Source organism: Taudactylus pleione, unplaced genomic scaffold, assembly GCF_031769625.1.
Source record: "Taudactylus pleione unplaced genomic scaffold, aTauple2 ptg000946l, whole genome shotgun sequence".
Taxonomy (NCBI): domain Eukaryota; kingdom Metazoa; phylum Chordata; class Amphibia; order Anura; family Myobatrachidae; genus Taudactylus; species Taudactylus pleione.
Window position 1 is genome coordinate 2660779 of NW_028285347.1, and position 11874 is coordinate 2672652.

Here is an 11874-nt window from a genome sequence, read left to right on the forward strand (position 1 = left end):
AAGGCGTAGGAGGTTGCTTCCACAAAATGTGGATAAGATGATGTTCATAAAATGAATTATCAACTCTTCCAGGGAGACCAGCCTCCAGAACGTACAGAGGGACCTGTGGTTGTGGATTCCAGCGGGGACGAATTAATACTCTGTGAGGATGAGGATGTACACAACACTGAAGAGGGTGAGGAAACGGTGGATGAGGACGACATCTTGCCTCCGTAGAGCCAGTTTGTGCAGGAACAGATTAATTGCCAGCTTGTTTTGTGGGGGCCCAAACGAACCAATCATTTCAGCCACAGTCGTGTGGCAGACCCTGGCGCTGAAATGTTTGGTTTGTTAAAGTGTGCATGTCCTGTTTATACAACATAAGGGTGGGTGGGAGGGCCCAAGGACAATTCCATCTTGCACCTCTTTTCTTTCTTTGCATTATGTATAGTTTGGGGCCTAGTTTTTCAAACTGCCATCCTGTCTGCCACTGCAGTGCCATTCCTAGATGGACCACGTGTTTGTGCCGCCCACTCGTATCTCTTAGCATAGTCATCCAGCTACCTCGGTGCAACCTTTTGGACATAAAAACACTATTGTGAGGTGTGAGGTGTTCAGAATAGACTGGAAATGAGTGGAAATTAAGGTTATTGAGGTTAATAATAGCATAGGAGCAGAAAAACCCACAAATTCAGTGATTTTAGCTGTTTTTATGCTTTTTTTCAAAAAAATACAGATCCAAAACACAAAACCCAGAACCCAAAACACGGAAGGGTGGTTTTGGCAAAACCAATCCAGATCCAAAACACGAAGAAAGATCCAGATCCAAAACCAAAACACAAAACACGAAAAGTGGCCGGTGCACACCCCTAATATATATATATATATACTAAAATATAAAAATACCAATTTCAGCAGTGCCGCTGGACTATATGTCAGTTGCAATTCTGAGACTATTCTAGGAACAAAACTATATAGATAGGAGAGCGCAATGATGCTGATAATTAGGTATAATTGATTAAATGTATATGCTTGATTGAGCCAAATTATTATTATTATTATTATTATTATTATTATTATTATTATTATTATCATTTATTTATATGGCGCCACAAGTGTTCCGCAGCACCTTACAAAGTACATAGACAAAAAAGTAACCATTGACTTACAATGCAATACAATACAATACAATACAGGACATGGATAAACATTGCTATATTAGTGACATTAACCATTAACGTCCGCATAAGCAGCCAAGTGTTAGTTGCCCTAGTGGCTAGTAAGAGATAAATTAAATTACAGTAGGGAGAAGCACAAGAGGGTAGAGGGCCCTGCTCGAAAGAGCTTACATTCTTTAAGGGAGGGGAAGACAAACAGGAGTGACACAGAATGGGGTGGGCCGGGAGAAAGGCAGATGTAGCAGCAAGTTAGGATGAGAGCTGGAAGGCTTTAATGAAGTAGTGGGTCTTAAGAGCTCGTTTGAAAGATGGTAGCGAGGTGCAGAGTCTGATAGGGAGAGGGAGGGAGTTCCAAAGGTGAGGAGCAGCACGGGCAAAGTCTTGGAGGCAGGAGTGGGAGGAAGTAATCAATTGGCATGAAAGGCGGCGTGTATTAAGTGAACGAAGAGGGCGGACAGAAGAGTGAAGGGAGATGAGATCAGAGATGTAAATGGGAGAGGAATGGGTGAGGGCTTTGTAAGTGAGTGTAAGAGCCTTGAATTGGGTTCTGAAAGGGAATGGGAGCCAGTGGAGGGTTTGCAAAAGAGGGGAGGCAGATGTAGAGCGTTTGGAGAGGAAGATGAGCCGAGCAGCAGCATTGAGCACAGACTGGAGAGGAGAGAGATGGGATTTGGGGAGGCCAGCTAGGAGAAGGTTACAGTAGTCCAGTCTGGACATGACCAGTGAATGTACTAGGGTTTTGGTAGCATCCTGGGTGAGAAAGGGTCTGATCTTGGAAATATTCTTGAGATGGAAACGACAGGACTGTGAGAGGTTCTGAATGTGTGGTTTAAAGGAGAGGGAAGAGTCCAGGATGACTCCAAGACAACGCACTTTGAATAGGTTTCTCTAAATCACATATACACATTTATTTAAAAACAAAACAAAGGCAATAAACATAGATAAAATGCATCTGACCGTTCATAAGATATTGTATTACAATGTGTCCAGCACACTGCTACATATAAAGATTCCTCTAGTGCAGTGGTTCCCAAACTGTGTGCCGTGGCACCCTGGGGTGCCTCAGGGCACTTGCTGTGGTGCCTCCGGTTGGTGGTCCAGTACCAAATAAAATGATTTTTAGTCAGTGTAATAGGCAAGACTCGTGCTAATGGCTGACAATCATAAAATATGTGGACAAAAAGAAGCGCAGCCCTGTCACCCACCACATAACTGAGCCTTAGGGTGACCTATAAGCACAATTAAATTTTTGCTGAATTTCTCAATAAGAAACTTTTGGCCCAGCGGTGCCATGGAAAAAATGCATAGTGCATAGGGCCTGATTCAGACCCGCTTGCTGCTGGTGACCACCCACAGCTTTTGCGAGCGGCTTGGAGCCCATCGCGATTATCGCGACCATCGGGCTTGTGAGGAAAAGAGCAGGAAGTCCACTACTGACATCACTAGTGACAAACGCCATGCGTTCCTAAGGGAACACCTGCGTTTGTGCAGCCACCCTCCCTCCCCGCCTACAAAACAGGGCGAGCTGTCAATCAACATCGACAGCCGCCCCGTCTTGTAGCGAGACCCGTAGCGACGGAGCAGCAGTCGCTGGATGGGTCTCGCACATGCGCACGTCGGAGGCGGTGCATGCGCAGTTGGTGACCATCGACCCACTTGCGTGCGGGTCTGAATCAGGCCCATAGTCTCTGCTTAATGTGGGTTCCTTAATAATTGGATGGTATACTTTATGCTCACCAGTATTAATATAGTATATTATAGGGCAAGTCCTCCCAATTATAATTCCATTTTCGTGGTGAATAGTACCCTGGGCTTGTCCAACACGGCCATCAATTTCATGTTTAACCAGCGATAGTATGGTACCTGTAGTGCATCGGTTCTCCAATCACTTAGTGGGACCTCGGCGTATTGTTGGTTCCGGAGAGCCTTTTGATTTATAGCAGGGGTGCGGCGGTAGCAGATGCTGGTTATCTGTGTGCTGCAATAGCCACAATGTGCTGCAATAGCCACAATGTGCTGCAATAGCCACAACAGGGGCGTATCTATAATGGGTACAGGTTGTGCGGGGCACACGGGCCCCTGGGACCGGACACCCTGCACCCATAATATTACTCTCCTCTCCAGACTCCCACGTCGGCCCTGCAAAAACGTCTGGAAAATGGCCGCAGCTGCCATTTTCCCATCGTTTGCGCATGCGCAGTACAGGGAAAATGGCCGCCTCGGCCATTTTCCCGGTGACCTGCGCACAGTCTATAGACTCTGGGCGCACTCTAGGTCCCAGAGTCTATAACTCTGGCTCTGGCCGCGCACAGCTCAGTGCGCTGCCAGCCACCGGACCTAGAGGAGGGGGCCCGTGTCGGAGACTACACACGGGCCCCCTCCTTTCTAGAAACGCCCCTGAGCCACAATGTGCTGTTTACCTATGCTTCTGCTATGCTGGCCGCATACACTACACTGCTGTGGGCTTCTCCTCCCCTGAGTGTTGCTGTAATTGAACAGTTCCAAGTTCTCATCAATAAAGGTAAATCAGAAGCCATGGGTAGTGGTGAACCGCAAGTAACAAACGTAGGGCCTGATTCAGCAAGGATCACAGTTGCTTATATGCACGCAATCAGGAATTATGTCACACTGCGCATGCATACGCATGTGCAAACAGAAAGCTGTGATCAGTGACCACGCTGACCCATTGCAGAGTGATTGACAGGAAGTGCCTTTTGTGGGTGGTGATGGGTGGTCGGGCGAACGTAGGCATGCCAGTGAGTTGGGACGGCGTTGCAGGGGCATGCATAAATTATCCACAGTGATACCATACACAGCCTGAGGCCTCATGGAGTGCGCTGAAGTAGCAATTCCTGAATGAGACCTGACCTGTCTTAACTGTGCGTATGGGTCCGATGTTACTCAATGTTACCGATTACTTCGCTGTTGCCAAAGCATACGGATGTGAGTAAGGGGAAGTAGGCATCCTTATATTAGGCTGTGAATGCAGACAGTTGAATATCACCGCTGCGTGCGTATAAGCAGAATAGCCACCCTTGCTGAATCAGGCTCTCATTGTGCGTACACACTAGACGATATGCTCCCTGAGCGATATCGTCTAGTGTGTCGTTCATGACATTGAGCACACCCGCTGAACGATATCGTTAATGATATAATTCAGCTGGTGTGCACAATGTCATTAACGATATCGTTCAGCGCCGGGATCTCTTCCCCCATTCCCCAACATGCAGCAACCTGACGACATCGTCAGGATGGCCTGCATGTTAACCCGATGAACGATGATGACGAACGACCCGCTGGATTGGTTAACCCTTTCGACACGTTTCGCTCCTATCCTGGAGCTTTTTCAAGACTGCGCGTCGAAAGGGTTAACATATTCCGCAGTGCTTTACAGACAGTATTTAGCCAGTGGAGCTTACAATCTATTTTCCCGACCACATGTACACACATATACACACTAGGGTTAATTTTTGTTGGGAGCCAATTAACCTACTAGTATATTTTTGGAGTGTGGGAGAAAACCCACACAAGCACAAGGAAAATATACAAACTCCACACAGTTAGGGACGTAGTGGGAATCAAACTCACAACCTCAGTGCTGTCAGACAGTAATGCTAACCATTACACCATATGTGCTGCCCCATTACCCAAGTGAAAAAGTCCTTTTATTGGCCAAATTACCAAAATGGGTTTTCTTTCTTTGATAAGTCAGCCCTTGTGTTCTATACTTGAAACCACTGTTTAACAATGAGCCACTGCTCATGTGCCAGTGCTGGGTGTTTACCTACCCAGTCTTTAATTTGCCAGCCAGGCCCTGGCAGGGGATGGCATCCAGGAGTATGTCAACAAGTCTGGCCTGGGATACAAGATTGATTAATGCGTCAGTGGACAGCACAGGAAGCAATGCATTATCTAACTTTGGTTGTAAACAGTGATCTACAATTCACCAAAGAACTATTCGTGTGATTTATCACAATTGGGATATTTCCACAAGAAGCAAGGCGTCAACTAAAACTGGATGTAAACACAATTTACAATTATTCCGCACTGTAGCAAATAAACTGTTAGTATACTTCAGATGTACACAGGGAGGACAGGAAACCTCCTGCTGTGCATTCAGCTACAGACTGTTGTTACTCTAACACCTTCCCTTCAGACCACATGCTCAATCACAAAGCGACTACCTCCCACTAAATATAACACAAACACTCATTGCCAGACAGTCTGTCCCTCAAAAATACCTGTAACAAAAATACACTTAAATATAAATTTATACAATAATTTATTTTTCATCATGTTTTTAGTGCGGCGGAAGGTGGATACAGCCACAAAGGTCCGAAAATTAAACAAAATAAAAAGTATCTGTTTTTCCAAGTAAAAATCTTTTTCCCTTTTGAGGAGACGGGGAACCCACTTTACAGATGAGCTACAATTACATGTTTCCTGTCTCTCAATGCTCATACTAATTGGGCCATAAACCTGATTAGGAGAACCTGTCTTAGGGGTATATTTACTAAAGTGTGGGTTTTTAGAAGTGATGTTGTTGCCCATAGCAACCAAACAGATTCTAGCTATCAGGCCCTTCTAGGTGCTAGATAAATGTTAAGTAAAATCTGGTTGCTATGGATAACATCTCCACTTCTAGAAACCCGCACTTTAGTAAACATACCCCTTAAACCTAATAGTACAAAGTAACAATAAAACCTACAGTACATAGATGTTGTCTCTTGTAAGTGTTGTGAGCATACAATTCAAAAGGTAGGAATTGTGCTGATTTTGATTTGGACGCAGCCCCCATGTATTTACATTACACTAAAACCCTCAGTTTAATTATTAAAGTGCATGGTGTAATAGGAAAAACTGTGGTAGGGCATGCTGGGACTCCAGACAGCTGGAGTGCCACAAGTTGGTCAGGCCTGACTTAGGGCCTGAATCAGGTTGGATCGCAATGCCGCGTTTGCACGCAGCCAGCCGATGTGTGAAATCTGCGCATGCGTATAAGACTAAGGGCCGTATTCACTTTGGAGCGAAAAGCCATTTTCGGCTAAACTTTGTCACTGATGACGTAATTTTCGCCGGTTTCACTTATCCACGTATTGAATTTTAGCGTCTTTTCGCCGGTGCGATAACGCAATGCAATGATTTGGGGTTTTAAGAGTGCAGAGGTGCGGAAACCACTCTGAACCCTTTGTACACCCCCCTTGACGCAAACTGCGTCAAAAACACATCAAAAACACAAAGGACACCCCAAAAAAGCACTTGGAAAATGTGGGCGGAGAAATTCAAACTGTGGGGAATAAAATAAAAAACTAGCGAAATAGCCTTTCGCGCTGCAAGTATGGGGGACGTGCAGGTGCTTGCTAAAGGTGCGTTTTTGGCGCTTTTGAATGCTTGACTTTAGTGATTTTTAAATATACTTGCACCCATTTTCATGTACCCCAAATTTAATTAAACTACTTATTTTCCCCAAAAAAGTTGCTAAATGCTATTCTTCACCACTGTCCCAAAGACGCTAAATTGCTCAAATTGAGACCATTCAAAGACCCCAATACCTTTTGCAGGGCTATTCGGGGGTACCCATAGTGAACCCCCATGTCAGAGCATCTTTAGGGGGGTGTCAGTCTGATTTCCCCAAAAACTGCAGGACTTTTCACCTATTTTGTTTTCGCCGGTCCCGTTTTCGCCAATTTGGAATTGGATACGGGGATACGCGGGGACACGTGCGATAAGTTTTCGAAGGCAAAACCTCAGATGACGGCGAAAAGTCCAGCAACGGACTTTTCGCTCCAAATTTAATATGGCCCTAAGTGCACGTGCGTGAACCAGGCGCTACGATCGGGAATGTGATCGCAGCCAGTACGCAGACCCACCACTCAGTGATTGGAAGTGCCGTTTGTGGGTGGTGATGGAGGGTGGTCGTGCGAACACAGGCGTGTCTGTGCATTCGAACGCCATTGCAGGGACGTGCATAAATTATTCACAGCGAACCCACAGGCAGCCTGAGTACTCACTGTTTAGCAACTTCTGCGCAGGGTCATGTCAACCACAAGTGTGCGTGCAGCTCCGATGTTACAGATGATTTCGCTAGTACGGATGTGAGAAGAGGGTAAGGGGCGGCATTATGTAGTGCTTGGCGTCTAAATCTAGTGCTGCGATGCCAGGGTGAATGCATTCCTTAGCATATTTTCGCAGTGGCCGGTTGCGACCCAACCTGAATTAGGCCCTTGGGCCCTCATTCAGAGCCGTACGCTCTGAGCAGAGCGCACGCTCTGAATGAGGGCCGCCCTCCATAATTATGGAGCGTCCTCCTGGACGCTCGTATAGCTGTGGGTCACCACCCACAGCCTATACGAGCGTGCAGTTTGATGGCCTCGACGGTCTTGACCATCGCGAACATCGCCACTGCGAGCCGGAGCCTGCGGTTGAGTTTTCCAACCGCAAGGCCCGGAGTGATTTTGGCTCTATCAGAGCCAAAATCACTCCCACTGACATCACTAGTGATGTCAGTGGGCCGGCTTCTGACGGTAGGCGTTCCCTTAGGAACGCCCCCGTCAGGGAGGCACGCCCCCGGCACGCCCACCAAAGGGGGCGTGCTGTCAATCAACATCGACAGCACGCCCCCTTTGATCAGACACACCGAGCGAAGGAAAGTCCTTCGCTCGTCGCGTCTGGCGCATGCGCACGACGGAGCTCCCGCCGTCGTGCGCATGCGCAGTGCACAACATCAACCCACTTGCGAGCGGACAGCCGCTTGCGAGTGGGTCTGAATCAGGCCCTTAGATCACTATTTACAAATAGAGAAAGGACTTTTTTTTGCCTGAGAAAGGGCTTATTCCTATTTAACTAACCCCATGGTAGCAAAGCACGGAGACAGGAGTGATAAATGTACCGCCACCTGTTCTTCTATCTCTACTGCATTTTCAGAATGGCAATAGAGGTGGATCTGGATTTTTTTTTTACTGATAATAATGATATTTTATTGATGATAATAATAATGATATTTTATTATTTAAATAAATGATACTTTTTTTTCCACGTGTTAATATATTATTTTTTAATTTTTATTTTTTTTTGAATGGAAGTGCATCTGGATGTCCGGTCTTCCAGTGGACTGCGTTTGTGTGTGCTGGCAAGGACAGTTCACCTATGCGCCGAGGGAAGCAAAGCATTCAGAGCCTGCTTACCCCTGCCTACCATTATCGCCATAGAGCTGAGTAGTCCTATGCTGCCTCGCCAATATTTCCATGATAAATTGGATAAAAAATATAATTTCTATTGCTGCGATAAGCAACGATAGGAATTCTTCTCGCTCAGTCTTGTTAAACAGGCCTGTAAAAGAGCAAAGAAATATTCTGCCCAGCCCATAATGTTACTCTAATTTCAGTTTTTCTCAACTCTAGTCCTCAAGTACACCCACCGTGTCATGTTTTCAGGATTTCTGCCTGTGGGATAATTAGTGGCTCACACCACATGAATATACTCTGCTCTGGCCCTGATTCAGAGCCGCTCGTAAGCGGACGCTCGTTCGTTCTGACCGATGTTCGCACATCTGCGCATGCGTACGGATTGTAATACGCATGCGCGAACCAGTCACTGCGGCCGAAAATCATTTGTTCGCTATATAGCGAATGCCTGCTATTTTGAGTGACAGAAGGAGGCGTATGTGGGTGGTAACAGGGGAAGGTGCTTGAAAACGGGGAGTGGAGATCAGAACGCAGGCGTGCTTAAAGGTCAAAACGGGCGTTTTAGGGGTGTGCATAATTAATCCAGCAGCATCATTGACCACGTCACTTGGGTTTTTTTTTACACAGAACTGCTCGCAAAATAGCGGTTGAAAAAACCAGCCACAAGAATAGCGAGCAGTTCATACGCTGTTCGATGTACTCGATTAATCTATTAAATAGCGGACATGACGTATGGTGCGAGCGGCCAGGGGGCATATTTTTCAAAATTACAACCGCAAGTTTTGCTCGTTCGTTCAGACTTAGAGGCGTGAACAGACCGCAATGAGCGAACGGATCATTTGAATAGCCACCCCTTGTTTTTGAACGAACGACCGCAAATAGCGAGCGGCTCTGAATCAGGGCCTCTGTGTCTGCAGTATGGTAATCACTGTCTGCATTTATGGCCTATGGTAAAACTGCTGCCTCTTCCTGTAAGATGGCTCCTCCTTACATTCCTAATGAGGAAAGGAGATCTGACTGAAAAATCTTTTGTATACAGGCTTTATCCATGCATTTGGGGACAGCTTACAGGATGCCATAGGATTCACCTTCTACATCAACAGAGCGTGATTTGTAAGTTACTGTATTATATTTATCCTAGAACTACATTTAATTTTTTTTCCTAGAATTACTGTGTGTATAAGAACTATATATTTCAATTTAGATTGTAAACTTTTCCTTCATATTTAAGAGAAATTCACAAGAACTCTTGTATATGGCTGTTAAATATCTAGAAATCTCAGTGATGGCTGTGTTCAGACACTGTATTTCATTGTAATGCATACATTTAGCTTACATGTTATTTACTATTAACAGTATTTTATATAGCGCACACATATTCCACAGTGCTTCTCAGAGGATATTTGGTCATTCACATCAGTCTCTGCCCCAGTGGAGCTTACACTCTATATTCAATACCACATGGGTTAATTTTTTGTCAAAATCAGTTTACCTACCTTTATGTGTTTGGAATATGGGAGGAAACCACGGCACCTGAATTAAACCCGTGCAGACATGTTGAGAACTATACATGAACTTGAGAACTTGGTGGGAATTGAACCCAAGTACTGCAGAGGTTACCAAACTCCATTACAGTCCAGGTTTTAAGGATATCCATGGTTGAGCACAGGTGACTTAATTAGTACCTCAGCCAATTTGATTTAAACATCTGGACTCAAGCATGTATAGCCTTAAAACCTAGACTGTAATGTGGAGTTTGGGAAAGTCTGCCATACTGGAAAGATAAATATAACCTACGCTTTAATTAATGTGGTCCTGTTTTCTATGCCTTAATATCTGGTAAAGTGTAGATACAGCATACACTGGAGATCAGGGATTCAGATGTACGTTATCGGAATTATATTTGGACCTCTGGAAACATCACACCATTTTAAGATGTTCAGCAATGTTCAATAGGGTTCATACATTTTTGGTGTCAGATACTTTACGATACTGGAATTTTATATGCACCTGATTTGTGATGTAGTTTACGTGAGGATAATTGACATATTTTGTTATTTATTTCAAATTAATTGTGCATAGTTTTTCATACAGATCAGAACTCCATCATGCATCATCGGTCCAGGCATCTTGTAGTGAAGAAGAAAATCGGTGGGGAAAACAAAAAGGTATAGTGCAACATTAAAGGTGCCCACACACATACCGATCTGCACACGATCCCACGATGTGTGCGATTTCCCCTGAACTCTCCCCCGGCAGCTCCTACACACGATTTGGAGTAAACAGCATAAGATCTATCGCGCTTCTTAACTTTCTTTTTCCCAGTGCATTTTGTCCGAGATTGTCAGATCTGCCCTACTGCACGGCAATGCGCGACCAGCGGGGACGCGCATCGCATCGTGATCGTGAGTTAGGACTCACGATTTCCTCACGATTTGGCCATATTTTACATGATCTGTCGTCACGATTCGTCAGAATCGGCCAGATCGGGTAAAATATCGCTATGTGTGTGGGCACCTTTACATTACACATATTCCTTTACATTAAAATGCTTGGGACAGTCAGTTAAGGGGAAAAATCAAAACAAAGCCTAGTTAAATCCTAAAGGACTCTTATCCACAATGGCCTATTCTGTCTTTTTGTCCGGAAGACTACTAACTTAAGGATCTTATCCACAAGCAGATAGTGGAACGACAGTATGATTGATTACAACATTGTAATGGTACAGTCGTTCCTCATCCCCTGTAGTGCCAACACCTCCCTCATCCCTGAACATGGTCAATCTGTCGTAATCGGCAGAGGTGATGATTGATGTCGAAAACGACCTGTCGTTTTTGACAGTTTGATGCCGGAATCATGCACGATTAATGAGCGATTGAACGATAACGATATCGTTCAATTGCTAATTTTAATTGGCAAGTGGATACGCGGCTTTAGGATGGGAGCAGTGCTTAAGTGCCCTGACATGTGTCCAGCGCTGCAACCAGCGCAAATTACATTTGCAATCAAGCGCATTTTATGCCTGCTTTTTGCCGCAAAAATGTGTCCAGCTCTGCATCAGACCCTGAGAGGGCAGGATGCATGAAGCATCGCATTTGCATGTGATGCGTACCGCCAATCATTCGGTACATGCCGGCGTAAATAACGCTGGTATGCATGACTTACCTTGAGAGCTGCCCTTTGCAATAGAACGACTTTCAGGGAGGGCTCTCTCGCAGCACATTGTGACTAGAAGCCCATAGGCATTCCAGAGCTTGGTGCATTTGCTTTAAGAGGCCTAAACTTCGAATACCTCATTTTCGGAGGTTTGACCCCAAAAACCGCAATGATGTATCTGGCTCTGAGTGAGCAGGAACTTTATGATGATATTTATGTTGTCATCCTGCTTGCCTGGCCCATCCTATCATGAATGATGTCATCAAGCCACACCCACTTCATCCTTTCATATAGCTCCCTTCTAAATCATGTATGCTCAGTCTAAACCTATTTTTTATTTCTATCTTATCTTTGCATTGGTCTCTTGTAAACATTAC

The 11874-nt window shown here is 45.1% G+C and overlaps 1 protein-coding gene across 1 annotated transcript in view; it reads right to left on the reverse strand.

The window, feature by feature from the left end:
* Positions 1-9922, reverse strand: part of LOC148473259 (uncharacterized) — a 34202-nt gene extending 24280 nt beyond the window's left edge. Inside the window, exon 1 of the mRNA XM_088459872.1 lies at positions 9838-9922. The gene's annotated coding sequence lies outside the window, so the exon portion shown is untranslated. The remainder of the gene's footprint in view (positions 1-9837) is intronic.
* Positions 9923-11874: the final 1952 nt, after the last annotated feature.